A 26597-nucleotide genomic window follows, 5' to 3' on the forward strand; every position below is an offset into this window, starting at 1 on the left:
AGACAGCATTTTACCCAACAAAACTCACTCTGTGTATTTTAACAGTGGTTGTCGGTGTGTGTGGTTAAGTTGGATCACGTGTTAGGTCTTGCAGAATACCACCTTCCTGCATAAGTGTCAGAGATGGAACCGTGGGCCCCTTGACGTTGAAATCTGCATCCTCACCCTTCACTGGAACCATCTTGGCAAGAAGAAGCTGAACAGGTTAGGGTTAGCGTTGGGGTTAGTTCAGGTAGGATTTCGACGGAAGTGAGAATCTCCCTGGACTCAGCTTTTGTGAGAGTTTATGCTCCTAAGGGACTCTCTTGCTCCTCGTGAAATATTCAAGTGGCTTTATTTTCTTATCTGAAGATATGTAATAGGTTGAAAAAGAGAATATGTGTCTGTGGCACTTAGGCACTTAAAAGCGTTAGCACTGTTTCCAAGAAGCCTCTTAACATGCCTGAGCATTAGAGTGCTACCTAGGACTGGTATAAAGGAGCAGAGATGGGTGGTGTGGCAGGTACCCTGCCCGTCCCCCCCTCTGGGCCCAGGGCTGATGTCAGCAGCAACCCAGAGAGCACTGGGTTTCCCCACACGCGGCTGGGTAAGACCCCGTGTCAGCGTGGGCTTCACACAGCCAAGACCTGGGTTTCAAAGTGGCATCAGCGTGCTCTCGGCCGCCCTGGTGTGTCCTGTAACACCCAGTGTTCCCACATTCTGTAAGAACTCACACGTTTAGGACCATTCGTTCTGACGCCGCCAGCTTAAAAGAAGAGGAGGATGGAAGGAATAAAGCAGTAGCGTCTGCCACTTTGGAATTTATGATGATTGTTCCGTCAGATGTGCGATTCTGGACACAGTGTCCCCGGCATGGTAACGTTTATCTACCAAAGAATATATGATTGTGGTGTATTATTGCCTTAGACCTGTGACTTTTTTATGAGCTACCTCAGCTTTCTAGCTCTCGGTATTTTAGTTGATAATAAGGAGAGCTGGGAACAGTGAAAGCCCTTTTATTTCGCTGATCACGAAGCCTTGTTAGTTTGGATTGCATACGGGTACTTACGGGCCACAGTCATTTTCTTCAGCAGGTACTTACTGAGGTCGCAGGTGGAAAGTCCTGGGCCTGCCTGGGAAGAAGGGAGGTAAAAGCAGGTGGGGAGGACAGTCCAGGAGTTGAACCTGCAGTACAAAACCAGTAGCGTTTCAGAGTATTTGATATTTAGGTCACATAACGTACGTTTCATGTACATTAAAATAAAAGGCCACTGGGCATGTGAGACATTATGTCAGACCTTGGTTTTAGTTGTTTATTGCTAGAACGGAACCTTCTCACTGTATCCTCCGGAACAGGGCTTGGTCTGTAGGGTGCTCAGTGCACATTTGTTGAGTAATTGAATGAAGTAATTTGCTAGCATTTAAGCCTTCCATATCTTAGAGACATTAAAGCCGCTATAAACAAAATTGCCCTGACTTCAGGCTTTCCACGAAGAGCGGTATTTGTAAAATTGACTTGGGAAAGTGCATCAACTCCTTTCCGCCACTAGGGGACGACATAGTGCAGTTAAGGAATCCAGTTTCAATGACTTTTTCAGAGAGGTGAGTACTTGAACTGATACTTGTAGATGTGGGTAACTGTGACTAGTAAATCAGTACTGCAGGAGGAGGTTTAAAGCTATATCTGCATATTTTGAGCTGAACATGGGATAAGCGTGTGCCCAGGTTAAAAACATATCCATAAAAATAGCCTGATAATGTGCTTAAAAATCAAGTATTTTATGAAAAGGTGGCAAGTGAAGCTTTAGTGCTTAATCGTTTTCAAATCGCTTTCTGCCACCCAATCAAATTGTATATATGGTCTAATAGCAAAACAGCTGTAATGTGCATGTTAAAGAGAACGTTCTTTCCTCTTCTGAACGAGAAAAGATCTGATAAGAATGCATCCTCTGCTGATTTCAGGGGGGAAATGCAGTGGTTCTAGTTCTGCTGCGTGGCTGTTGACTAAATATATACCTTCAAAACCGAGTGTCAGCTGCTCGCCTGACGTAGTCAAGTCTATGAATAGACCTCTTGTGTGGAAACCCGTTGGACAACCCGCTGAAGACAGAAGTGCCCATGGGAGGCGAGGTCAGGGAGTGTCTCCACTGTTAAGGACAGGGTCACAGGAACAGGGAGGGAGGGATTTTCTCTCATTATGACCTTACATTTAATTAGCATAATCGTGAGATTGGCTCAGTAGTCATGGCTGATAATTTGAGAAATTTATTCTTTTTTTTCTCTCCTCCAGCCTTCAGTTTATCATTCCGACCGTCCCGAGGTGTGGCCTCCTAACCTTTTGCAGGGTGGATTCAGGCCACCCCAGCCTCTTGCTGCAACGTCCTCCCTGCAAGGGGTCTCGGTGGACAGAGCATGTGGCCGGTAGCTAAGGCCTCTCGCCTTTTTTCTTTTCATGGCCTCGTCCCTGGTGGAGGGCTAATTCGGAATCGGACAGCCGCAGAGCTGTGGCGCTGGAGGGAGGAGGGGGTGGGTGCAGCAGTGGCCTGGCTCTCTCACTGGGCCTTAAATAATGGGAATTAAGCTTCACGGGAGTAAAGTAATCGCAAAAGCCAAGCGGTTCAGGGGTTGCCAGCTCGGGCTGCCTTCCCTTTCCAGGGGTGACGGGGATCCAAGAGCAGCTCTCCGCCCCTCCAGGCTCTGGCCCTGCCTGGCCCTCCCCTGTTTTGCGTGATTTCAAGGCCATAAAGGAGAGAGCGAGCCAGTCCCTTCAGAGTCCAGGTTGCGAGGAGGGCAGAGGCAGGTTAGGGCCAGATGGGGGTGGATGGTCCTTTCTTAAACTCTGCATTCCAAGGCTGCTCCCAAGCTTTCCGTCTTCAGTATCACCCTTCTCCGCCCTCTTGCTCTTTGCCAGGAATATCTAGACAGGAATTTCCTAATATCTCTGTTAGAGAATCCCGCCCCCCCCCCCCCCCCCCGCCCCGGGGACTGAATAGGTAAACGCCGGATTCATGGAAACCAAAACTTGATCTGATATTTACATGCCCAGCACTTTAGCACGGACGAGGCCTCCGTTTCTCGTGACTCTGGTTTCAGCCCCTCCGAACTCCATTCCTGTGAGAAGCAAAAGGACGGCTGCTCTGTGTTCACTGGGGCTCTGAGCCATTGAAAAGGAGGCCAAGTTCACAGGGAAAAGGTTCACGTTGGACGTGAGCACAAGGGGGAGGGTGGAAGGATGTGGCTGTTGGGTTAGTGCTCTTTGCCGTAATCCATCAGCATCTCGGCTGTATATGTGGCTTCACGTGTGAACGAGTGGTTGGGGGGGGACCCGTCCTCCAGGTTTGCTGTTTCCTGCTCCCTGACCCCTCTTTATCTCGCATCGGCAGTCCACTGGTGAAACTCGGAATTCTGGTAGCGTTGGAAACTCTGTGGGGACGTATCAGATTTGGGTGAGCCGGCAGGTGGACCACCTTCTGAAGGACAGACCGATGGCTAAAAGCAAAAGGCAACTGGAGCCACGGGTGAACGTGCTGCCATTAATCACACAGACACGGTCTCGTCCTTGTATGCGTAAGAGTCCAAGGCGCCCAGACCGGAACAGAAATGGAAGTAAGGAATGCTGGTATTCAGGTGTGGTTTGGCTAACAGTTCACACTCTTTATTTGAAAATACAGGAGTTTATTTTCCCAGAATGCTAAGCGTTGTTCCTACACCTGACCCACTGACCCCCTTTTAAGGACCCAGGACACGCAACCTATTTGGAGACAGTCAGCAGCTGTTTTTGATGTCGGGGTGTCTGGGAGAGTCAGGATGCACACCACAGAGGTTGCTCCAAAGCCAGACGGTGCACGCTCTCTGATGGAGCCTGGAGGGGCCCGGGGAAGGCAGAGGCAAAGAGGTTTCCCTTGCACAGCCTCCCTGGCCCCAGGCCCCAGCTGAAGTTCCTTTAGCCCAGAAAGCCATCAGATCTGGAGGCTGGCAGACTCGGCAGCAGGCTCTATTATTATGTAAATGGACCAACTGGGCAGGCTTTTAAGAGCTTTGGCAAAGGGTGACCCTTTGTCTGCCCAAAGGTAGGCTCTGGCTTTGCTTGTGAGCCTCGGAGTCTGTACGGTGAACAGTAGGTGACCTAAAAGCCAGCCAGCCCGTCAACTTGCACACGGCCTCATTAGGCAGACCAGCAGGCCGAGAAGGCTGGCGCCTGGGGACAGGCCAGCGCAGCGGGTGGCGGTGGGCTGCGTCCTGTAAGGAGCCCAGACCCTGGAGACGCGGCCTAGTACTGCTCAATTAATTCTGGGGCAGTGATGTCAGAACAGGCACGCTCCTTGGCAGACACACTTTATGGTGTGGCTGGAAAAGAGGAGGTGACTTCCCAAAGGACAGAGGGGCATAGCTCGTTTTCCTGGTGCTCCACTTACTGTGAAGCTTGTGCTGTCGAGTCCTGTGTCAGGACTTACTCGATGAAGTATGGACTTAACCAGGAAACGTTTAACGGTTTCCTTTAAGTCCAGGATGTTCTGGCAAGTCAGAATCTTGCTGGCGTTTTATTGTCTTTCTAGGGGAGAGGTCACGTATGGGGGAGCTGTCACCGGGCAGCAAGGTGGCACCGTGCAAAGGACAGTCCTGGGAGCAGGGGACCTGAGTTCTAGGGCTGCCACAAACGGGCATAGGACCTTGGACCAGTCACTTCCATTGCTCCCTGTAAAATGCAGGTTTGACTGACAAGCTCTGAAATGACCTCTCCATGGAAATTTCTCTTCCAAAATGACGTTCCTTACATCCTCTTTGTTTCTCTTCAATAATAAGGTCTAATGAGCCTTGGTGGATGGTAGCCACAGCTCAGCATCCAAGGGAAATATCTAACTTGATTGAACTTTTTACGCTGAGTCCATCTTTTCTCTTTTGCATTTTTTTTTCCCCCAAAACTGGATGCGGTAGCTAGAAAGTAGGGAAGACGGCACTTTTCTATACTGAAACTTTTGTTCAGGTGTCTCACGTTCCTGAGTTTAAGCAGCTGGTGAACCAGAGCTGTGGGGGACGGGGAGGGGCGGGATTGGCCAGAGGAGAGTTCAAGTTCATGTCTCTGGTCTAAGCCGGTTCCTTCTCTCCGGTCTGCACCTGATGCAGGCGCTAGACCACCCACCAAGAAGGAAGGCACCTACCGCAGGTGTTCCAGCTGCCCCATCGCCCGCTCAGGTGACTCCCTCCAGGAGCTCACCGGCCGGCCGCCTCTGTGAACAAGGGACTCTCCTCCCCCTGGGGTCAGATTGGGCTCCTGTGTGTGGACTTTCACCGCAGGGGCAGAGGGCATGTTTGACCTTGTCATCATCGACTTACCTCTGCTTCCTGTCCTTCAGGAAAAGGGTGAAATGACTTTCCCCTTCCTGTTAAAGAAATCCTTTTTTTTTTCTTTTCCTGTTTAAAGTGTCCATTTCCATCTCTGTGGACTGCTTAACTGATTGGCCCCCCAAGGCATGGGCTGTGGCTTTGAGATACTTTTCTTAATACATAAACCTCTGACCTCTTCAAAAAGGGGCCTGTTAGCTTGGTGCTGAGCTCTGCCGGGACGTTATAAGACCCTGGGACTCGATGCCAAGCTCATTGGCCAGGGGGAAAATGATTGCCCTTCAAATTTTTTTTCAACATCTTTATTGGAGTGTAATTGCTTTACAATGTTGTGTTAGTTTCTGCTGTATAACAAAGTGAATCAACTATACATATACATATATCCCCATATCCCCTCCTTCTTGTGTCTCCCTCCCACCCTCCCTATCCCACCCCTCTAGGTGGTCACAAAGCACCGAGCTGATCTCCCTGTGCTATGCGGCTGCTTCCCACTAGCTATCTATTTTACATCTGGTAGTGTATATATGTCCATGCTACTCTCTCACTTTGTCACAGCTTACCCTTCCCCCTCCCCGTATCCTCAACTCCATTCTCTAGCAGATCTGCATCTTTATTCCCGTCTTGCCCCAGGTTCTTCATGACCACTTTTTTTTTTTTTTTAGATTCCATATATATGTGTTAGCATACGGTATTTCTCTTTCTCTTTCTGACTTACTTCACTCTGTAGGACAGACTCTAGGTCCATCCAGCTCAGTACAAATAACTCAATTTCGTTTCTTTTTATGGCTAATATTCCATTGTGTATATTGCACTTCAAATTTTAAAGAGAAGAAGATGAACTGTGTCTAGGATGAGAGGGAGCACAGAAGTCTCTCAAGTGGGGATGTTTTCTTTATGCCTCACAAAGGTGTCGGGAGAAGGGAAGAGGCTTCCCGTAAGAACGTGCAATGTGAGGCTCTGTATTAGAAGCCGCAAAAGTCTACTGCATCGTAAGTTCCGAGACTATTGCTTGAAGCTTTGACATCCTAGTTACGTTGAATGTGGAAGTTAGAATTTTAGCGGGTGGGCAACTGAGTTTTCCCATTTGATTTTAAAATACATGGATATAGCTTTAATGATAAATGGGTGTTTGATTTTGAGGCATAGTCACTGGTTTTGGAAAGTGGAAGTGTCGCCTTTTTCAAAGAGGAGGAAAATGACTTAATCACTGACTCACATCGATTATACTGCTTTAACCAACTGTGTTTGATTATCCCTTGATCACCTCAATAAGTGATTAGCTACGGTGGAGCCACAGTAAATATTTCACTCCAAATCAGTCTAAATGTAGAAAGCCATATGATAATTTATACTTGTCTAGGGCTCCACAGTTACGTGCTTACTTACATGCTCTGTCACAGCGGAAATGCTTCAGCTCGCATCACTGGGTGGTTTGAAGGCCAAGAGGAGGAAGACGGAGTCGTCGGTTCTCTGTTATGGGGACTGAGTCCCTGCAGGACCCCTGCACTGTTTTCCTTCAATTTCGCTTGTGCTCTCGGTTGGTCTAAAGCTCGTGGAACGTCCTCTCATTAGACCCAGGAAGAGTAGCGTACCTGGGAAGACAAATGCACGTACTTGATGGGAGTAATGGAGGAAGCAGGGAAACTTTCAAAGAGTCGGAGATACCAGGGGGAAAAGGAGTGTGGTGCCATTGTACAAGCATCCACCCTTGATGGAGTAGGTGATTTCCTCATCCAGACTGTGAACTGATTCACGGTACCGACGCCCTGGTGCCTGACCTCTAGTAGTTGCTCAGTGAATCCTGTGTGAGAAGAGATGGGACCAGAGGTCTAAAAACCTCTGTCTCACCGGCTTCAAGTGGCTGGGACGTGAAGGCTGGCTGGTCACGTCTAACGCAGACCAAGCCCCAGGAGCGCTGTGGGCAGCCAGGTTGGGGAGGGGATCACAGTCCTGAGGTTCTTAATCCCCAAAATGTGGTTTGTAGAAGCTTTTGCATTTCACTGTCTACAGTCCCATTTCAGAGGCTGAAATGCTAAGAGGCACACAGGCCACATGTTAGGAGATGTCGGCCAGCCCCTCTCTGTTCCTGAGAGAGGGTTTGTTCTCTCATCACCTGCAGACCGTGCAGTGTGACATTTCAGCTTGGTGTCCGGCTGTGAAGGGGACCCGACATTTCTTTTTCTGCTTGGGCTGCAGTGACAGCTCCCATGTTTCTTCACAGCACATGTATTCCCCTATCCCAATCCAGGAGGCTCTCTATTGCAACCCCTACCTCTGAATGGCCTGGTGGGGCCCCCTCTCAGCTCCTGGATGGGGCCCCATTTAAGCTCGCACCTCCTTTAAGCATCGTTCTCATCCCATTTCTCATGCTTTTGTCCCCTCCTCCTCCTGCCATGTCCAGCCCTCTCCTCGCCACTCGCAAGGCTCACCAGTCACCGTATAGAAACCTTCCTTCATCAAACTCGTCCTCTGATTCTATCTCCTCACATCACAAATGGCATGGACCAGTGGTTTCCGAACTTTCGACCATCTCAGAATCGTCTGCGGCAGGGGGACCTTCATTTTATTTTTTTAAAATATAATTACAGCTCTGTTATATATATTTTTTCTTTTTTAAAATTTTTTGTCCACAGCACGCAGCACGTGGAATCTTAGTTCCCCGACCAGGGATCGAACCCGCTCCCCCTGCATTGGAAGCACAGAGCCTTTTTAAAAAAAAAAAAAAAAAAAGATTATTTATTTATTTATTTATTTATTTATTTGGGCTGCATTGGGTCTTCGTTGCTGAGTGCAGGCTTTCCCTAGTTGCGGCGAGCGGGGGCTACCCTTTGTTGCCGTGTGCGGGCTTCTCATTGCGGTGGCTTCTCTTGTTGCGGAGCACGGGCTCTAGGCACGCGGTCTTCAGTAGTCGTGGCACGTGGGCTTCGGTAGTTGTGGCTCGCGGGCTCTAGAGTGCAGGCTCAGTAGTTGTGGCGCACGGGCTCAGTAGTGGTGGCGCACGGGCTTAGTTGCTCCGTGGCATGTGGGATCTTCCCGGACCAGGGCTCGAACCCGTGTCCCCTGCATTAGCAGGCGGATTCTTAACCCCTGCGCCACCAGGGAAGTCCCGGAAGCACAGAGTCGTAACCACTGGACCTCCAGGGAATGGGGGAGGGCCTTCATTTTTAACAAACACCCCACGTGACTCTGAGGGCACCCATGCTTGGTGTCATTTGCCTTTTATCAGGTGTGAAACTGACTCAAGTACAAGTATATCTGTAGGCATTCTGCGAGCAGAGGAGAATACGTCTTCGACGTCTTTCTCATGACCTTCCACTGCCACTCAATGTGTGAGCACAGGATCTGCCTTCTCGGTGACTCTTGCCAAGGGAAAAGCCACCATGAACAGTCAGGTGTCACTGACACCCCTCTTCCCCCCGGCCCCAATCAACCAGCAAACGCATTGGAACCTGTTTTCAGACTCTAGGCAAGGTCTTTGGGGTACCAGGTAACATAACCTTTGGGAAACATTAGAGGCGCTGGGAATGGCAGATCGCTGCATTTTTCTTGGGTTTTCACACTCAGTGTTGTGGAGGTGGCCATGGTGTTGCTTTTATCAAGAGGCCCTTCTGAGGACAAGGAAGCCCAGAAGTTCTTTTACCCAGAGCTGTTTCCCTCAAATCACTCCGGCGTGACTCTGAACAGTTAGGATCTATCAGATATCAACATGGATTTTACATGTTTACTTGTCTGCCATCTGGATGTTTGGACTCTTAGAAAATTCTCCCATCTGATGATCCAGTGTTTCCTAGCTTTCTGTTCATGTGAAAACCATCCACTAGTGAGTACTGAGCGATCGGCATTCTCCGACTTTCCTGGGTCATTGTAACCATGTCCGCGTCCTTCCCCCGTGATGGGGTGTCCCCTCAGTGAGATGGGGCTTGGGCCCCTGCTGCTCTGAAGAAAGGGTGTCTACACCTTATGATGTTCTAGGAGATAGCTTCAGATTTTATACAGTAAACACCTAAGTGTCTGTTTATTCGTCACATCACCACGTAAGGGCCCTTTGTGTGTTGGTGCCCTAATGGGTCAGAAACATCCTTGGTGTCTCCCCGATCCAGGTCAGCATCCGTCTTTGGTCCCCTGCCCTTCAGGGGAACTGTGCCCTGGATGTCCAGCACCTGCCTACATCTTGTATCTGTCTGTGCTTTACCTACAGTGTACATTTTTAAAAATTGTGGTAAAATATATGTAACACAAAATTTAATGCTTTAACCTTTTTTAAAAATTTTTTTTCTTTTTTTTAATTTGGCTGAGTTGGGTCTTCGTTGCTGTGCGCGGGCTTTCTCTAGTTGCGGCGAGCGGGGGCTACTTTTTTTCGTTGCGGCGCGCGGGCTTCTCATTGCGGTGGCTTCTCCTGTTGCGGAGCACGGGCTCTAGGTGCTCGGGCTTCAGTAGTTGTGGCACGTGGGCTCAGTAGCTGTGGCTCGCGGGCTCAGTAGTTGTGGCGCACGGGCTTAGTTGCTCCGCACGGGCTTAGTTGCTCCGCGGCATGTGGGATCTCCCCGGACCAGGGCTTGAACATGTGTCCCCTGCACTGGCAGGCAGATTCTTAACCACTGCGCCACCAGGGAAGTCCCCCACTTTAACCATTTTGAAGGGCACCGTTCAGTGGCCTTAAGCACATTCACGTTGTCGTACAGCCATCGTCACCATCCACCTCCAGGGCTTTCTTTCTTCCCCAACTGAATTTGTTCCATTAAGCACGAACTCCCCAGCATCCTCTCCCCCTAGCTCCTGGTGACCACACTCTCCTTTCTGTGTCCATAAACTTGACTCTTCTGCTTCTCCCTCTTCTCTGTGGCATCATGCAAGGTTTGTCCTTTTGTGTCTGGCTTGTTTCATTGAACATGAGGTCTTCAAGGTGCATCTATGACGCATGTTCATAGCATGTGTCAGAATGCCGTTTTTTAAGGCTGAATAATAATATGCCACTGTCTGTGTATCTTAAACACGAAACTGACCTTTGTCTCTTTTTCTCTTGCTCTGAGAAACAGTTGATTATCCTCTCTAAGCTCGTTGGATCGTTTTCCAGCAAGATTCACTAGCTGTAGATTCAGAATCGGCCAGAAGTTCAAATGATTAAATTCTCACAACAAATGTTAACATTACTTGTTTGAACGTTTAATGTAAAGCGTTAATAAGTCTTTTGAGGGATTGCAATAGGCCTTTTCTTTAAAAAAGAATTCTTGAATATGGCAAGACCTGGCATGGTTCTTTCAACACATCTGATAAAGAAATATCTTTGAGTGGTAATATTTCTTATTGTTGAAAGTACTTTTGCCTTTTCATCTCTGCATACGTGGCCTGTATTAAATTACCTTACATAATCACACAACACCAAATTTTATTTGCAGACTTGCCCTAAATATTACCACTGACGAAAATTTACAGAGCATTTCACAGTGCACACTAAATGAGGCATCTGGAATGCATGAATAACCAGTATGTGATAAAAGGGAAATGGAAGGGGCCAAACGGTCTCCCCGCTGATGGGATTACCTCATGGCCGGCAATTCTGCCCCAGATTAAGAGTCTGTGCACATAAATAAAATCCACTAAGGAAGATGAGAATACCATTTACAGCTGCTGCTAGCGTACAGAATACTCCTTTCGTAGGCTGTAAAAGTATATCCTTCACTTTGGAATGTCAGCCCAGCCATCGACTTTAGTAGCTTATGGTAGATTTCATTAAAATCGTGTGGCGCTTCTCAATTTTAGAAATGCACTGATAACTCACAACAGTGTGTATTCGGACAGTTGTTAGTCACCATTGCACACCGGCCTGTATTGCCTTAAATTTCAGGTCACTTTCCTGTGGTCTGGGGCTGCCCCAGTTGCAATTCAGGGAGCACAGTAAGAGACGCAGGGTGCCATCACACAGCCCTGTGCCCTATACCTGCAGGTCTTTTCAGTATGTAGATCCCTGCATGGATTAAATAACATGTTCCAGTGTTCAGGGTGCGTCCGCATCATTTTCTCGCTGAGTCATGACCTCGCCTCTGTATTTTGGCTGCCTGCCCAGTGAATGGCTGATTTGCCTTTAGAGATGCGTTTTAAAGGGTCAATCTAGGCTTGCATATTTCTCCCAGATCACACCGTATCTCAGTTTTCTCATCTGCAGGGGGCGTTACTAGTAGGATCTCCTAGAGAGAACCACATGAGTTAGCGCCCTAGAGCAGGGGTGCCCAACCCCCGGGTCATGGACCGGTAGCGGTCCCTGGCCTGTTAGGAACCGGGCCGCACAGCAGGAGGTGAGTGGCGGGTGAGCGAGCGAAGCTTCATCTGTATCCACAGCCGCTCCCCGTCGCTCGCGTTACCGCCTCCTGTCAGCACTATGGTGAATTGTATAATTACTTCGTTACATATTACAGTGTAATAATAATAGAAATAAAGTGCACAATAGATGTAATGTGCTTGAATCATCCCGAAACCGTTCCCCCCCGTGACTCCGGCCAAGGAAATATTGTCTTCCACGAAACCAAAAAGGTTGGGGACCGCTGCCCTAGAGCACTCAGCACTGCGCCCACCCCACCATGCTGTCAGCAAGCTAGCCAGGTCTTCCCAGCTTCTGCCCATCATCCCACCGGGTATGGTAGAAAAATGGCTAGTTGCCATTTGGGGTATTTGGCTCTTTCCCTTTTCACTGGCTTTGTTTCCATTTCGTCCACCATGGTGATGACTCCCAAAGAACAGCTGCCCCTTGTCCTGCGGGGACGCATGAATGTCCTCAGCTAGAACCCGCCACAGGACCGCCGGCCCCTCGGTCTAGCCACAGCCGTGACCACGCAGCACACTCCCTCAGGGTTTACCACCTTGATCCTTTGTCATCCGACACCTTATCTTTGGACCTTGGCAATGGAGGAGGTGACCCTTCTTACCTGGCCGCCTAGTGACATTGTCCACAGCTGTACAACAAGAATCATCTCCCTGGGTTCTCCCATTACGAGACATCCCTGGAGAATCTTGGACCTTTTCTTCCTGTCTCTCCCCCAGCACCCATATTCATGCTCCCCGTAATAGCCTCACGTTTCAGGAAAGACAAGACGACTTTAGAAGGAGTCTCAAGGAGGGCCCACCCGGGGTCAAGTTTGAGAAAGCCTGTGTTGCATGTCATTGAGGGCGTTGGCCAGTCTCTGGGTCAGCTTTATTTATAGCCAAGAAATGCTTACAGTAGGCTTAGAAGGAACGGGCGGTTTGACCTTGTGCCATAGGCCCACGGGCACAATTCCCACCATGATTTTGCCCTGGATTTTTAGGCCAGCTCTAAGCCTTGGGATCTCAGAAGGACCTATTACCTTCATCTTTATTTGTGCTTAATTGTTTTGGTAATTATAGAAGCCATTCATGCCTATTGTGGAAACTTTGGAAATAGAGAGGGGAAAACGTGGAGAGCGTTATCTCTGAGTTGGGAGATAATTAATGCTTTGGGATGTTTATTGTCTTTCTGATAAGGTCTGTGTGTGTGTGTATCTCACATATCATGAAAAATGTTCAGATCACCAGTGGAGTTTCAGATCTGGTTTTCTTGTGTGATTTGTTTACCCATTCTCCACGGCCCCCTGTGTGGGCTGGTTCCAGCTTTATACGTGTATAAACACAACTGTGGTAACTATCCTTCTCCTCCTTCCTTGGGTACATTTCCAGAAGTAGAATTCCCGAGTCGCTGTTCTATACACTCTTCAAAGTTGCTAATAACATCTGTACCTTGTCCTTCTGCCGTAAGGTGAGGGCCTTGGGAAGGGGAGGAGAAGTCAGAGACTTACCAGCCGCCTACTTGGTTCGTGACACTCGCCCACACCAGGCACACTGGCTTCCGTCTTTGCTTTGGGTCTCAGATATGCCCTAGTTACTCATGTCTGGAGTCAACAGCCCTGGTCTCGATGAACATCTGTGGCACCAAAACCAGACCAGGAAATCATGTGAGATTTGTAAAAAGCAGCCAGCAGCTGGCTTGCCTCCTCTTCTTGGGGTCAGACTGATCTTTTTGCCAGTTAAGGCAACCCGGGCTCTTGGGCTGGGGGACACCATGACGTCAGTCCAGGACGAGTTTATAGCAGTGGCCCCCGTTCTTTTGTGCCCAGGCTAATGTGGGACTCATCCTGGGGAGAGTGAGAGGGTGTGGACTTCCAGCGTGGCATTGCCACACCACGAGCTGTGAGGCCCTGAGAGAGTACTCTAACGTTGTGCAAAAAGAAAGGCAGGTGTGGGGATGTCAACTGGTGCAGCCACTGTGGAGAACAGCATGGAGCGTCCTCAGAAAACTAAAAATAGAGCTACCCTACGATCCTGCAATCCCACTCCTGGGCATATATCTGGACAAAACTGTAATTTAAAAAGATACATGCATCGCCGTGTTCATAGTAGCTCCATTTACAATAGCCAAGACACGGAAACAACCTAAACGTCCGTCGACAGAGGAATGGATAAAGAAGATGCAGGGAATGTATATACACACAGTGGAATACTACTCAGCCATAAAAAAGAATGAAATAATACCATTTGCAGCAACATGGATGGACCTGGAGATTATCAACAAAGCGAAGTAAGTCAGACAGAGACAGACAAATACCATATGATATCACTTTTATGTGGAACCTAAAATATGACACAAATGAACTTTTCTACTAAACAGAAACAGACTCACAGACATAGAGAACAGACTGGTGGTTGCCAAGGCGGGGAGGGATGGATTGGGAGTTTGGGGGCTAGCAGTTGCAAACTAGTATGTATAGAATGGGTGAAAAACAAGGTCCTACTGTAGAGCACAGGAAACTATATTCAGTATCCTGGGATAAACCATAATGGAAAAGAATATGAAAAAAAGTGTATGTATATGTATAACTGAATCACTTTGCTGTACGGCAGAAATCAAACACAACATTATAAGCCAACTATACTTCAATAAAATTTTTTTAAAATTTAAAATAAAAATAAAAAAGAAGGGCAAGTGATCAGAAAGGCCTCTTCAGCTCCAGTTTTCCCAGACTCCAAGATTTTGGGTTTACCAAGGCCTGTTCAGTTGTCTTACTGATTCCACTGTGGGACGTCGGCATCTTGGTGGCCCATCCGCAGTCCTTCCTGGTCATCTAGCGCCCCTCCAGCCACCACCCACGCGTCGTGACACGACGTGCCCAGGCCTGCGATGGCGACCTCCCTCCGCCCCTCCCATTCACACATTGATGCCCCTTGTGCCAAAGCTTTTCTGCATGCTCATCTACCGGAAGCTTAAGCATTGGCTTCATTCCTTTTTAATGTCAAGATTAAAACTTCAAAAACATCCAATAAAATATTTTACTTCCATAAAGAATTGCTTCTGAGTATTGCAGATTTTAGTGCTTTGAAAAAGGAAAAGAAGTGTTTCTCAGTGGACCTAGTGGCAGAGAATTGTGTGTGTCTCGTGTACCACCAGTGATTCAGTGATGTTGCTGGAAAGGAAATACAGTACTTCCCCTACACACGAACGTTCGAGTTGCGAACTTTCAAAGATGCGAACGTGCCCCCGTGTGCCAGCTGTTGTGCTGCTCTGCTGTACTTTCCAAGGTACTGTTTTGTGAGATTAAAAATGTTTATTTTTTGTGTTTGTTTTTTATGTATTGTTTGCGTGAAAAGTATTATAAGCCTATTACAGTACAGTACTGTATAGCTGATTGTGTTAGTTGGGTACCTAGGCTAACTTTGTTGGACTTACAGACAAATCGGACTTAGGAACGCATTCTCAGATCAGAACTCGCTCGTTTGTAGGGGGCTTACTGTACAGCACCATCACAGTTTTAAATTAAGATATCTTCTCCCTGAAATTTAAGAAAATCACAGTCACAACTTACAGCTTTCTCTTCAGATCAATAGAACATGTTCACCTACAAAATGATGTAAGGAAACGGTTGCCTACTTTGCAGCTCCCTGTGTGAAAGAGCCAGCCTAAAATAACATAACAATTATTAAATATATAATTATTATATTATTATTCATAATATTATTTCTAATTATTGGAGAGTGAATGAAAAAATTCCATGGCCACTTTCTACTGATGTAAGATGTAGCTTTCTTTGTAGTCCTTTTTGGTTTCATATGGATGGGGTACTCAAATAGGTCAAGTTGCATATCCGTAGTTTAATAAAGACTTTTGTGCTTTTTCTTTTTAACCATGAAGCCGTATTTAAATGTGTGCTTTGTATCCTAACTGATGGGTGAGGTAAGTCATCCTAGGAAGTTCCCATGACCAATTTAAAGAGAATATCCAAATTCCTTTTATTCTGTACTGGAATTGCATTTAAAAAATTTAAGCCAGAATTATTCCATAATAATAATTCGAAAGAAACACTTAGAGTCACTTAGGATAATTCTAATTGAGAATACTATAGGAAGAGTAGTTTTCAGGAATGTAAATACTGTGCTTTATAAATTAAATTCTTTACCAAGGGTTATTTATAAATACAGACATTATTCCATCTTATCTAATTATTCATTTTCAGAATCAGTTGCTCCTACAGTCCCCCCTCCTCTTTTTCCTACAGCTCCTTTGCCTTCTTTCTCCTCCTTTAGCCATGCTCTGACGATAAAGTTTTCGCTTCGATTATCCAGAGCGCTTCTGTTGTTCCTTGCTGAGTTTTCTTCACCTGCCCTATTTGCCATTTCATCCCAACTTTAGGAGAGTTGGAGTGATCAGCGGTAAAGAGAAAATGCCAAATGCCACTGCTGCCCCATGGAGTGGCCAGTGTGCCTTCCGTTGCCGCGCCTTAATGAATTTGCCGCATAAGTCTTCCTTTCCACGTGAAGTCTGTCGCTTAGAAATCATTTTAAATCAGTCTGGCTTGAAAGCAGCATATAAATTCAACGCAAATCATTTTAGAATGGCACCTCTAGCCTTTAGGAAAAGAGTATTCCATTATTTCCTATGACCGTTCAGCAAACATCCACTGCAGGCCAGCTATGCAGCAGGTACGTGTTCAGTACTAAACATACAAAGATGGACCGACTCAGGGTCGCTGCCTCCTGGAGCGGGGTGGCGGTGAATGGGGGCAAATCATGTCTCCATCCCACCCCTCCCCTCAGGACCCTACGGCTCCGTCACTCAGCAAGTGTGTACCCAGCACAAGTTGCTTCTCTAGCCCTCTGTTTCCTCCTCACCTTGTGAAGGAGACGACTGTCCTAGGCTCTCTTCAGTGCTCCTTTTGGCTGTCAGATGGTCAGAGTCCCTAATTATTGCGTGTTTGTCTTGGAGTTGCCTTATCACTGCTTAGCCCCACCAGCTACACGTTGTGGTTAAAAATCAACAGCAGACTCCAGCATTTCCGGTTCTGCACGTAAGGAGCTTGGAAGTCACCACTTCATCCCAACAACAAGTACAAAGCTGAACAGACTGAAAAATCAACAATTCTTCTTGGGTCCATAAGAATTGGGAGGAGCAAACCACTGCCTCTAAGATTAGCGATACAGGCAGATACAGGGAGTCGTGTCTTACTTACCTAAAGGAGCAGAGACTCCCAAGCAAAACAATGGAGCAGACATAGTTTCTTCAGCCAGCGGTGCTGGGACAACTGGACATTCACATGTAAAAAAAAAAAAAAAAAAGAATCTAGACACAGACCTTACACCCGGCATGGAAAATAACTCAAAATGGATGATAAACGTAAATGTAAAACACAAAACTATAAAACTGCCAGAAGATTACCTAGGAGAAAACCTCGATGACCTTGGGTATGCTGATGCCTTGTTAGATGCAACACCAAAGACACGATCCATGAAAAACATAATTGATATGCTGCACATCATTAAAATTAAAAACTTCGGTTCTGGGAAAGACAATATCAAGAGAATTAGAAAAACCACAGACTGGGAGAAAATATTTGCAAAAGATGCATCCGATAAAGAACTGTTATCCAAAATATACAAAAGACTCTTAAAACTCAACAATAAGAAAACAAACAACTGAATAAAATTTGGGCCAAAGACCTGAACAGACACCTCACCAAGGAATAGATACAGATGGCAAATAAGCCCTTGAAAAGGTGCTCCACATCATAGGTCATCAGGGAGATAGAAATGAAAGCAACAGTAAGATGCCACGACACACCTATCAGAGTGGCCAGAACCAGAGCACTGACACCACGCGATGCTGGCGAGAGGCTGGGGAGCAACAGGAACGCTCGTCGCTGCTGGGGGGGGGGGGCGCAATGGTGCAGCCACTCTGGAAGACAGTTCGGCAGCTCCTTACAAAACTAAACACACTCTTACCATAAAATCCAACAATCACACTCCTTGGTATTTACCCAAAGGAGCTGAAAATGTATAGCCTACACAGAAACCTACAGTGGATGTTTAGAGCAGCTGTATTCATAATTGCCCAAACTTGGAAGCAACCAAGATGTCTTTCAGTAGGCAAATGGAAAAATAAACTGTGCTACACCCAGTTATAATCCAGAATATTATTCAGCACTAAAAAGAAATGAGCTGGGCTTCCCTGGTGGCGCAGTGGTTGAGAGTCCGCCTGCCGATGCAGGGGACACGGGTCCGGGAAGATCCCACATGCCGCCGCGGAGCGGCTGGGCCCGTGAGCCATGGCCGCTGAGCCTGCGCGTCCGGAGCCTGTGCTCCGCAACGGGAGAGTTCGCAACAGTGAGACGCCCGTGTACTGCAGGAAAAAAAAAAAAAAAAGAAATGAGCTGTTAAGCCATGAAAAGACGTGGAGCACCCTTAAGTGCATACTACATACAAAGTGAAAGAAGCCGATCTGAAAAGGCTACGTACTGTATGATTCCAACTCTATGACATTCTGGAAAAGGCAGAACTATGGAGACATAAAAACATCAGTGGTCTCCAAGGGAGGGAGATGAACAGGCAGAGTGCAGAGGATTTCGAGGGCAGAGAAAACGATGGGTACGTGCCATTGTACGTTTGTCCAAGCTCATAGAATGTACAACACCAAGAGTGAACCTTGCGGTTAAACTATGATGATTATGATGTATCAGTGTTACCAAGGTTCACCCTTGGTAACATACAGCATCTGGTGGGAGATGTCGAAGATGGGGAGGGCTGTGCACACGTGGGGTGGGAAGTATGTGAGAGCTTCGCTTTTGTAGTAAACCCAAACCTGCTCTAAAAAATGTCCTTAAAGCAGGTTTGGGTTTACTACAAAACTGAAGTTCTCACACCCTGGTGGCGCAGTGGTTAAGAATCCACCTGCCAATGCAGGAGACACGGGTTCGAGCCCTGGTCTGGGAAGATCCCACATGCCGGGGAGCAGTTAAGCCCGTGTGCCACGACCTCTGAGCCTGAGCTCTAGAGCCCACAAACCACAACTACTGAGCCCGCGAGCCACAACTACTGAGGCCTGCGTGCCACAACTGCTGAGCCTGAGCTCTAGAGCCTATGAGCCACAACTGCTGGGCCCATGAGCCACAACTGCTGAAGCCTGCGCGCCTAGAGCCCGTGCTCCGCAACATGAGAAGCCCACACACCGCAGTGAAGACCCAGTGCAGCCAAAAATAAATAAATAATAAATAAATTTAAAAATGCTCTTTTCAAAAGTAAAATAAACAGGGTCAGTAGAATAAGTAATTCTTAAGAGCTTCTGTCTCAAATTAAAATTTTTGAACCTCTAGTAATATCTGTCCTTTCTTTTCCCACAATTTCACTCATATGTTGTTCATAATCTTAACTCTTAACTATGGGATTTTGGCTCCCTGTTCGGTAAAGTATTTCATTGAACTTAGCCAAAGCCAGACTCGGAGCGGCCTGGGAATAGTTAGGAGTCTTCCCTTCTTCCCAGTACATTGAGAGGCTTTGTATGGTTTTGTTTTTGTTTGTTTCTTTTTAAGGCAGGGAGGAGTTGTCCTGACTCTCCCCATGGTAGTTAGGTTACGGCATTGTCTCCTAAGTGGAAGCTGTGATTTGCCCATGGCTTTGAAGTAGTAACCTCATAAATGTCCCATCCCTGGAATCCAGTCTATTTCAGCATCCACAGGCCTAATTTCTGCTTGTAATCTGATTACGGGGTTTGAGCTCTTCTAGCCTGCAGTCTCTTGCTTTGCGTTTACTATACTGTCAAGGACACCAGTGCCTGATTGCTGTAGCCCTGCGCTGGGAAAAGCTCAACCTAGTTTTGCTCAGAAAGGCCGCAGGCCGTGGCTGGTTGAGAATTAGCTGTGGAGCAGGCTCTGTCCCTGAACTTTCTGTGTGCAACCATGTTCAGAAGCCCAGGGATTTCTAGCTACTTGGGAGCTTTCAAGTTCTCTGAGAAACAAGGTAAGGCAAGAGAAATGCAAAATGCACTGAAGTGTCTATTTCATAACGTCGGGAACGTCTTGCATTCTCCATCTTATCTTGGATGCCCCTGTTACACGGTTCTGTGGTTTTCTCAAAGGATACCTTAAATGTCTCATTGACTTTATAAGTTAGCTTATCTTGTGATTGCTGAGAAACATGACTTTTTTTTTTTCTGTTGTAAGTTAAAGATATTGCTAAACCACTAAAGCCTTTATGGAGGAAACACTGCAGATTAAATTGGAATGCCCAAACTTTGGATTAAGTTCTGGATGTGCTGTACTTTCGCTACAATATTTTTCTAAACCAAATGTTATATCTACTAAATTATTTCCAGTAGGCAGTTGTCTTTTTACGAAATCTTCATGGGAGACTGTTTGGAACAAAATGTTGTCTTTTTAGTGGCTTCCTTTTGAGCCCAGAGGAAAAGATGTGCTTTCAGTGTAACTACTGAAGTGACATCTCAGATTCAGTTCACTGATTGAACCAAAAGGAGATGCTTAGGTTATCTTGAATGACACATTGGAAATTCAACCATTGTCTATAAAAGCATTTTCTAGCCCAAATGCACGATTAGGAAGTGATTTGAACAGTTGAGGCATCAGATTCAGGAATTTTCTTCTACAGTATTTGATAGCTTTTTTTTTTTACATCTTTATTGGAGTATAATTGCTTCACAGTGCTGTGCTAGTTTCTGTTGTACAGCAAAGTGAATCAGTTATACACATAGACATGTCCCCATATCCCCTTCCTCTTGAACCTCCCTCCCACCCTCCCTATCCCACCCCTCTAGGTCGACACAAAGCACCAAGCTGATCTCCCTGTGCTTTGATAGCTTTTCGAACTGAGTTCTCTTTTTCTAAATGCGACACAAAGATATTTGTGTAATTAGCAGAAAAGCCTAGATGTTTAACTGGCAATATACATTTCATTTTATTGTATTTCTCTAGTTGGTCGGAATTTCCAAATTCCGGGATTCAGGGTGTATTTTAATGACTAATGACATGTCGGCATCTGGTATATCTTGTACCTCCTTTTCCTCAAGCTTCTGCCCCCAAATATTAAACAGTAAAAGGAATTTCCACGGGGGAAAGAATTTCTGTAAGTGGTCTAATTGTGGTTTTCTGGGTGGACAAACGGTTGCTATATGCCAAAACTTGTAAAACAGATTACTTACCCAAGGCTGGCTGTACATTTGTCTGTGCCAGGTTTTCATTAACCAGCTCACTCAATGTGTGTTTTTGCTGGATGGGATTGTTACCAGCTGTCTTTACATAATATATGTCTTGTCTTCAAAAATAAATAAGTGGCGAATTCGATGTATTGTTATTATTTAGATCTTAATGAAGGCAATAAAAACACACCTGAAGTGCTCCCGCCCCCCGTTCATCAACCCCTCACGTGCCTGCCCCCCACCATGCATTCTTTAAAAGCATCTCAAATAGATCAGGCAGTGATGACTTTCAACCTTCCTGGTTACCTGGACCAAAATTGTTCAATTTTTTTCGCTCCTTTTTTTTTTTTTTTCCTGAGGATAATATCCATGTTTTTCAGTATTTAATTGCTTTGAGTTACTCTTGTAGCCATGGAGAATTTAAATGATAGCATTGAACTATGCCAGAATTTTTTTTTTTTTTAACCCATGGAGTATCTTGGCTACTATTAACCAAAACCAAAACCAAAAAAACTTGCCTAAGTAAAATGTATGTGGTGGAATTTGATTCATAAAGGTGTCCTTTTTGTATTCATATTTCTGGTTCATGGTTTCCTTTTTCTTAAATGCTCTCAAAGGGAGGCTGAAGAATTTTTTTTCCCATTGGAGTGTTTTCTTTTGGTCTTAACTGACTGTGTGGGTATTTCAATCTTATATTATTTCTTTCCCCTTAGATTTGAACAAGAAAAACTTAAGCCTTGCTGGATTCCCGCGTCAAAGAATAGTTCCAAGGTAAAGTAGTCTTTGCTCAAGGAATCTTAAGTTTTGAAGATTTGTAAGAGCTTTTGGAATTATTCTCCTACATTCCTAATTCATGAGTTTTAAATGTTTGGAAAAAAAAATGTTTTTTTCCCCAGAGTTTGACTCGTTAAAACATGCGAAGCGAGCTGACTTAGTGCACTCGGCTAGCAAAGATTCTTTTTGTGTTTAATGCTTTTTATGGGAACTATTTGCAAAACCGGCTATTGGTATCTCTATAATTACAAACTTGTCAAGGGCTATTATCTTTTCTGTCTCACACCTGCCTCTAAGCATGGGATGTCCTTTTCGCAGTCTATCCCTCGAGTAAGGGAGCTCTTCATTTTTTAAGAAAGGATCTAGCCTGTTCCTCCTCTCTCTCTCCCTTCCTTCTGCCCTTTCTTCTCCCCTTACTTCCCTCCCTCCACCCATCCACCCAACTCCCCTGTCCAGGTGAGTTCTTGCTGCCTGGTCTCTTAACCTTTCTGCACTTCAATTCCATTGGCTGCAGGATGTTATGGGTGCTAATCTGATTTACCTGATGCAGTACGTCATAACTGATATGAGATAATACAAAAATTAAAGTTTGTACCAAACAAGGCAGCTGTATCTCAGGTGCCTCCTAGTACATCGCTGTCCCTAACAGGTTTTGAGATTTTCAAGCAGAGGCACAAAATAATTATCTCTTACACAGCCAGGTGTGGCTTTCAACATACACTTGATTATGCTAGAAGGACCCAACCCAGATCTACCCCTCATTCCACACGGATGTGCTTGTTCCTAATGTGTCACGTAAGACATCGTTTCTTTACTTAAAAAGTCTGTATTTCAGTAGCATCGGGATAAACAGTTGTGTCACCACTGTCCTCGTCAGGCTGAGCCTGGCTCTGCATTTGAAAATGTTAGCATTGGCCTTGTGAACGCACTGGACGGGGTAAAGCTTTGATGAATTGCGTGCACATCTTAGCGTCAGGTGGGGAGGCAGAGTTATCAGTAAGGTTGTCTTACTTGACTCATGAAATCTCACTCTTGTGGTGCTTGACACAATCTCCCGTATTTCTCATCTTCTCCATCTTTTTAATAGAAGCTAAGGCTTATGTCTTAGTTCATCCAGGCTACCATTGACTGGGTGGCTGATAAACAATAGAAATTTATTTCTCACATCCAGAGGCTGGAAGTCCAAGACCAGGGTGCACCGTGGTGGGGTGAGGGTCCTCTTCCTGGTTGCCCACTGCTGATTTCTTATATCTGCTCTTAGTGGAATGGGCCAGGGAGCTCTCTGGTTTTCTTTTTATAAGGGCGCTAATCTCTTTCATGAGGGCTCCACCGTCATGACCTAATCACCTTCCAAAGGCCCCACCTCCTAATACTATCACCTTTGGGTGTCAGGATTTCAACCTATGGATTTGGGGGAACACAAACATTCAGACCACAGCAGCTTCATTCCCGATACGTCCCTAGCAGGATAGTTTAGCTGTAATAGACCTAATAAGTGACTAAGAGAATGGAACAACAGGAAGGGAGTTGGGAAGGAGAAGTATGAACTATGAATGCAGGTCAGTCACTTCAGTGGAGAGGGACTCAGAGGACACAGCCGTTCTAAAATGGTGTTATTTCACGTGTACCTATTAAAACAGTGGCCCCCTTGCTATGCTCCTAAGTGTAAACTGGGCTGGAAATACAAGAACCTGCCTCCTTCAAAGAAATCTAGTCACCCAGACACCAGAGGTGAGAATATGAGGTAATGGATTTCATCTATCTTGTAACTTAAACTGCAATAGAAGAGTGAGCAGATGTCGGGGAGCCCTTCACTGTGTGGATACTGAACAGTTACTGTAATACTGTATCCCACATTGTGTAAAAGATAGGAGGTAATGACAGCAGAATATCCTGCTCTCACTTTAATAAAATTTCCCCTTGTTGCTATTGCTGGGCATTTAAGTAGGTTAATGGGACACATTAAAAAAAAATTATCATGGAAGCAAAGGGCAAGCTCTTTTTAGATTACTGAAGCAGACGGAAAGAGCTAGAAGCATGAAAATAATTAGTCATGAAGAGTGAGCTCCATTTCAGAGGAGATGAAGGTAAATAGGACATATTAAAGGTGTTTCTTCATACTAGAAGCTTTTTAAATTATAATTCCAAAAAATGAAGACTGTAGCATGTCTTCATTATATATGGAGAGATAGTTTCATGCTGAAATAAAGGATCCCACCTGGAGCTGTGGCAACCCACCAAGACCCACAGAGGTTGTCCAGGCAGAGACCCCTGGTCCCCGGGTGGGTGACGATGAGGAAGAAAGCAACCCAGCATCCGAAGCTTAGGTTTGGAGTCGCCAGTTGTGTGAGCTGAGGATGGGCCCCACCAGTGAGGCTGCTCTGGGTGCCTCCGATTCAGAAAAGCAAGAGGACGTGCTGTTAGGACTTTGGGGTAGGGGCGGCCTTTGTAAGTGTCTCACCGGCCGTGGTGATCAGAAGGGGTGACTCATTCATGAAGAGTCCATACTTCTTTACCAGCGTGTCTTGCAAGCATTTTCACTGCTGCCTCATACCCTCAGGCGTCGAAAGTCCAGGGCAGAGACGTGACCTTTTTCAAAACCTGGTTCCACGTCGATTTGGGGGATCTTGTGTCAGTCACAGCTCTGTGACAATCTCAAGTCAGGGTCATTGGTTCCGACCCATCCTCCTTATTCGTTCGACCTGCTCATCTACTTCCTCAGAAGTTAGCAGCCGTTTGGTGAACACAGGAGAGAGAGGCAGTAGAAGCAAGAACAAAATGTGACGATGACATGTGGATTCCAATAAGAAAAGTTTAGCTCGAAGGTGGAGACTTGAAAAATGGAATACTTCATACGCAGGCAAACATACACATATTTTCATACGTGCATGCCAGGTGGGCAAAGGTAATAAGGAGAGATGCTTTCCCAATTATATGTTATTCTAAAGAAGAAAGGAGGAGAGGAAGAAAGGAAGGAAGGGAGGGAGAAAGCAAGCTTATAACTGATGTGATTGAATACGTGCCCTTCTAATTAGTCTCAGTATTTGTAACGCTCTTTGCCCCATCACATCAGCAGTGTATAAAATGTGTACGTAAAACACTTCAGAGCGAGTCATACTAGACATCTGAAATATTTTACTGGAGCCATTCCTTCATTCATTCCCTATACGTTTATTGATTTTTTAAAAATATTCTTAAAATCAGTAATTTAAAGTGAGACACTTGTAATATGTTCTGTAAATAGGAAAACAGGATGACACGAGAGAAAATAACAGAGGTGCGTAATATAGACTCGGCTCTGGTGGGACAGACACTGGGTCAGAGGGTTCTTTCTTAAGGAAACAACCTTAAACTGAGGCCCAGACCAGAAGCAGGACTCAGCCAGGATGGAAGGAAGCAGGAGAGGTGAGAATTCACACGGAAACAGCATTTACAGTGAACCACGCGAGGAGGCCGGAGAGATTTTCCTAATGTGCTCCTGGTTTTCCACTGGTTTCTGACCACCTGTAAGAGGCTGTCCTTCCCATCGGCACAAACACATTTGTAGTTTGTTTCAAGAAAGTAAGTGCGCGTGAAGCCAGGGGTGTAGGGTGATGGCTTGTGAACCCCACTCTGTAAAAGTTCAGCAGAATGTTTAACTAGGGGGTAGTTTCTTAGTCTTTATTAGCGGCTTCATTGAGCTTTTTGATGAGCAGATGAAAGGGGAAAAGTAGAAGCACACATGTTTATTTTTGAAAATATGAGATAATACATTTGTACCCCAAGGTTAGTGGCCACAGGAGCTGACTATTTCAGGGGCTGCATCATTTCATTGTAATACAGGATTTTTTCCCTGAGATTTTCATTTCCCAAAGACAGTACAGAACTTCTTCCGGATATTCCAAGCATTTAAACAGTCAGTTAAAATAGCGTGCCATTCCTCAAGTAGGGTACCTTTCTGCAGTTGTTTAAATTTTTAGGTTTAGACTACATCATACCTCTGATAAAAACCCTGAGAACTGTCACTGCGTTACGATTCACTCTTGAGAAGTCAGGGCTAATTCCTAGTTTCTGACCTCAGCAGGTGTCTTAGGATCTTCAAGCCAACTGGAGTGTGGTTTACAAAGACTACTCATTCTCAAGACTCTTGATGTGAACGTGGCACTCATCACCCATTCCCATTCCACATTTATAAGCAATAACTAAGGTTTGAGATGAGCTTGGCTCTAGGAAGACGGGATGGCCATATTTTGGAATGTGCAGGCGATCCTTGAAATTTAATTTAACTTACGTATGGGATGTAGGTAATCCACGCGCCCCCTCACATGGCACGCACAGCACTTCCTCAGTCTCCCCTCGGGCCTCTGTGGACACGCACCCTTGCCAGGCACAAGCACAGACAGGGGACCGTCAACAGGGAAGGTCGGCTTCGCGCTGGGTGTGTTTGCAGACCTGTTGCCGCCTCTCCAGAGGTGATCGTGTCGCTGCGGAAGATGAGTTTCCTGTTTCCCTAGGTTCGTTTCCTTCCTGCGAGGCAGCAGCTCTGTCTCGCCGAGCTCCAGGCACGTCCCCACGGAGACCTTGAACTTGGGGGTACTGAGTCTTGGGGCGACGGCACACAGTGTAGGAGCCTGAGCGAGATGTGCGCCTCACGTACAGTTCTTGCCGCTTGAGCAAAGCCTCGAACGGCCTCGCGATCCGGAAGCCCAGGCTGGCAGTAGTTCCCGGGGTGTTGGGACTGGCTCGCACCCCTCCCCCAGAGAGTGTGCCCCCGTCACTGAGCCACGGGGGAGCTGGAAGAGTGGCAGTGCCAGGGGAGGGGAGTGTTCACGCCACCAGCCAATGCTGCCCAACAGGTGCTTTGCGGGGCTGCGGGCAGGGTGGGCGGAGGAGGGAGTCGGCTGTTAAGCCTGCACCGGCACAGCGCTCAGGAGGTCACACCCCAGAGGGTCTTGTGAAGCTATAGCTCCTACCTGGGATGGCTTCCTGTAGAAGGCAAGTGCGAAGCAAGTGCGAAGCAAGTGCGAAGCAAGTGCGAAGCAAG

The 26597-nt window shown here is 46.3% G+C and overlaps 1 protein-coding gene across 15 annotated transcripts in view; it reads left to right on the plus strand.

The window, feature by feature from the left end:
• The window catches only part of SVIL (supervillin), a 244879-nt gene that overhangs the window by 122260 nt on the left and 96022 nt on the right, over positions 1-26597 (plus strand). For all 15 annotated transcript variants that reach the window (XM_029236869.1, XM_029236871.1, XM_029236875.1 and 12 more), the window contains one exon: positions 21514-21571. The gene's annotated coding sequence lies outside the window, so the exon portion shown is untranslated. The remainder of the gene's footprint in view (positions 1-21513; positions 21572-26597) is intronic.

Source organism: Monodon monoceros, unplaced genomic scaffold (assembly GCF_005190385.1).
Source record: "Monodon monoceros isolate NGI ecotype Baffin Bay Population unplaced genomic scaffold, NGI_Narwhal_1 Super_Scaffold_21, whole genome shotgun sequence".
NCBI lineage: Eukaryota > Metazoa > Chordata > Mammalia > Artiodactyla > Monodontidae > Monodon > Monodon monoceros.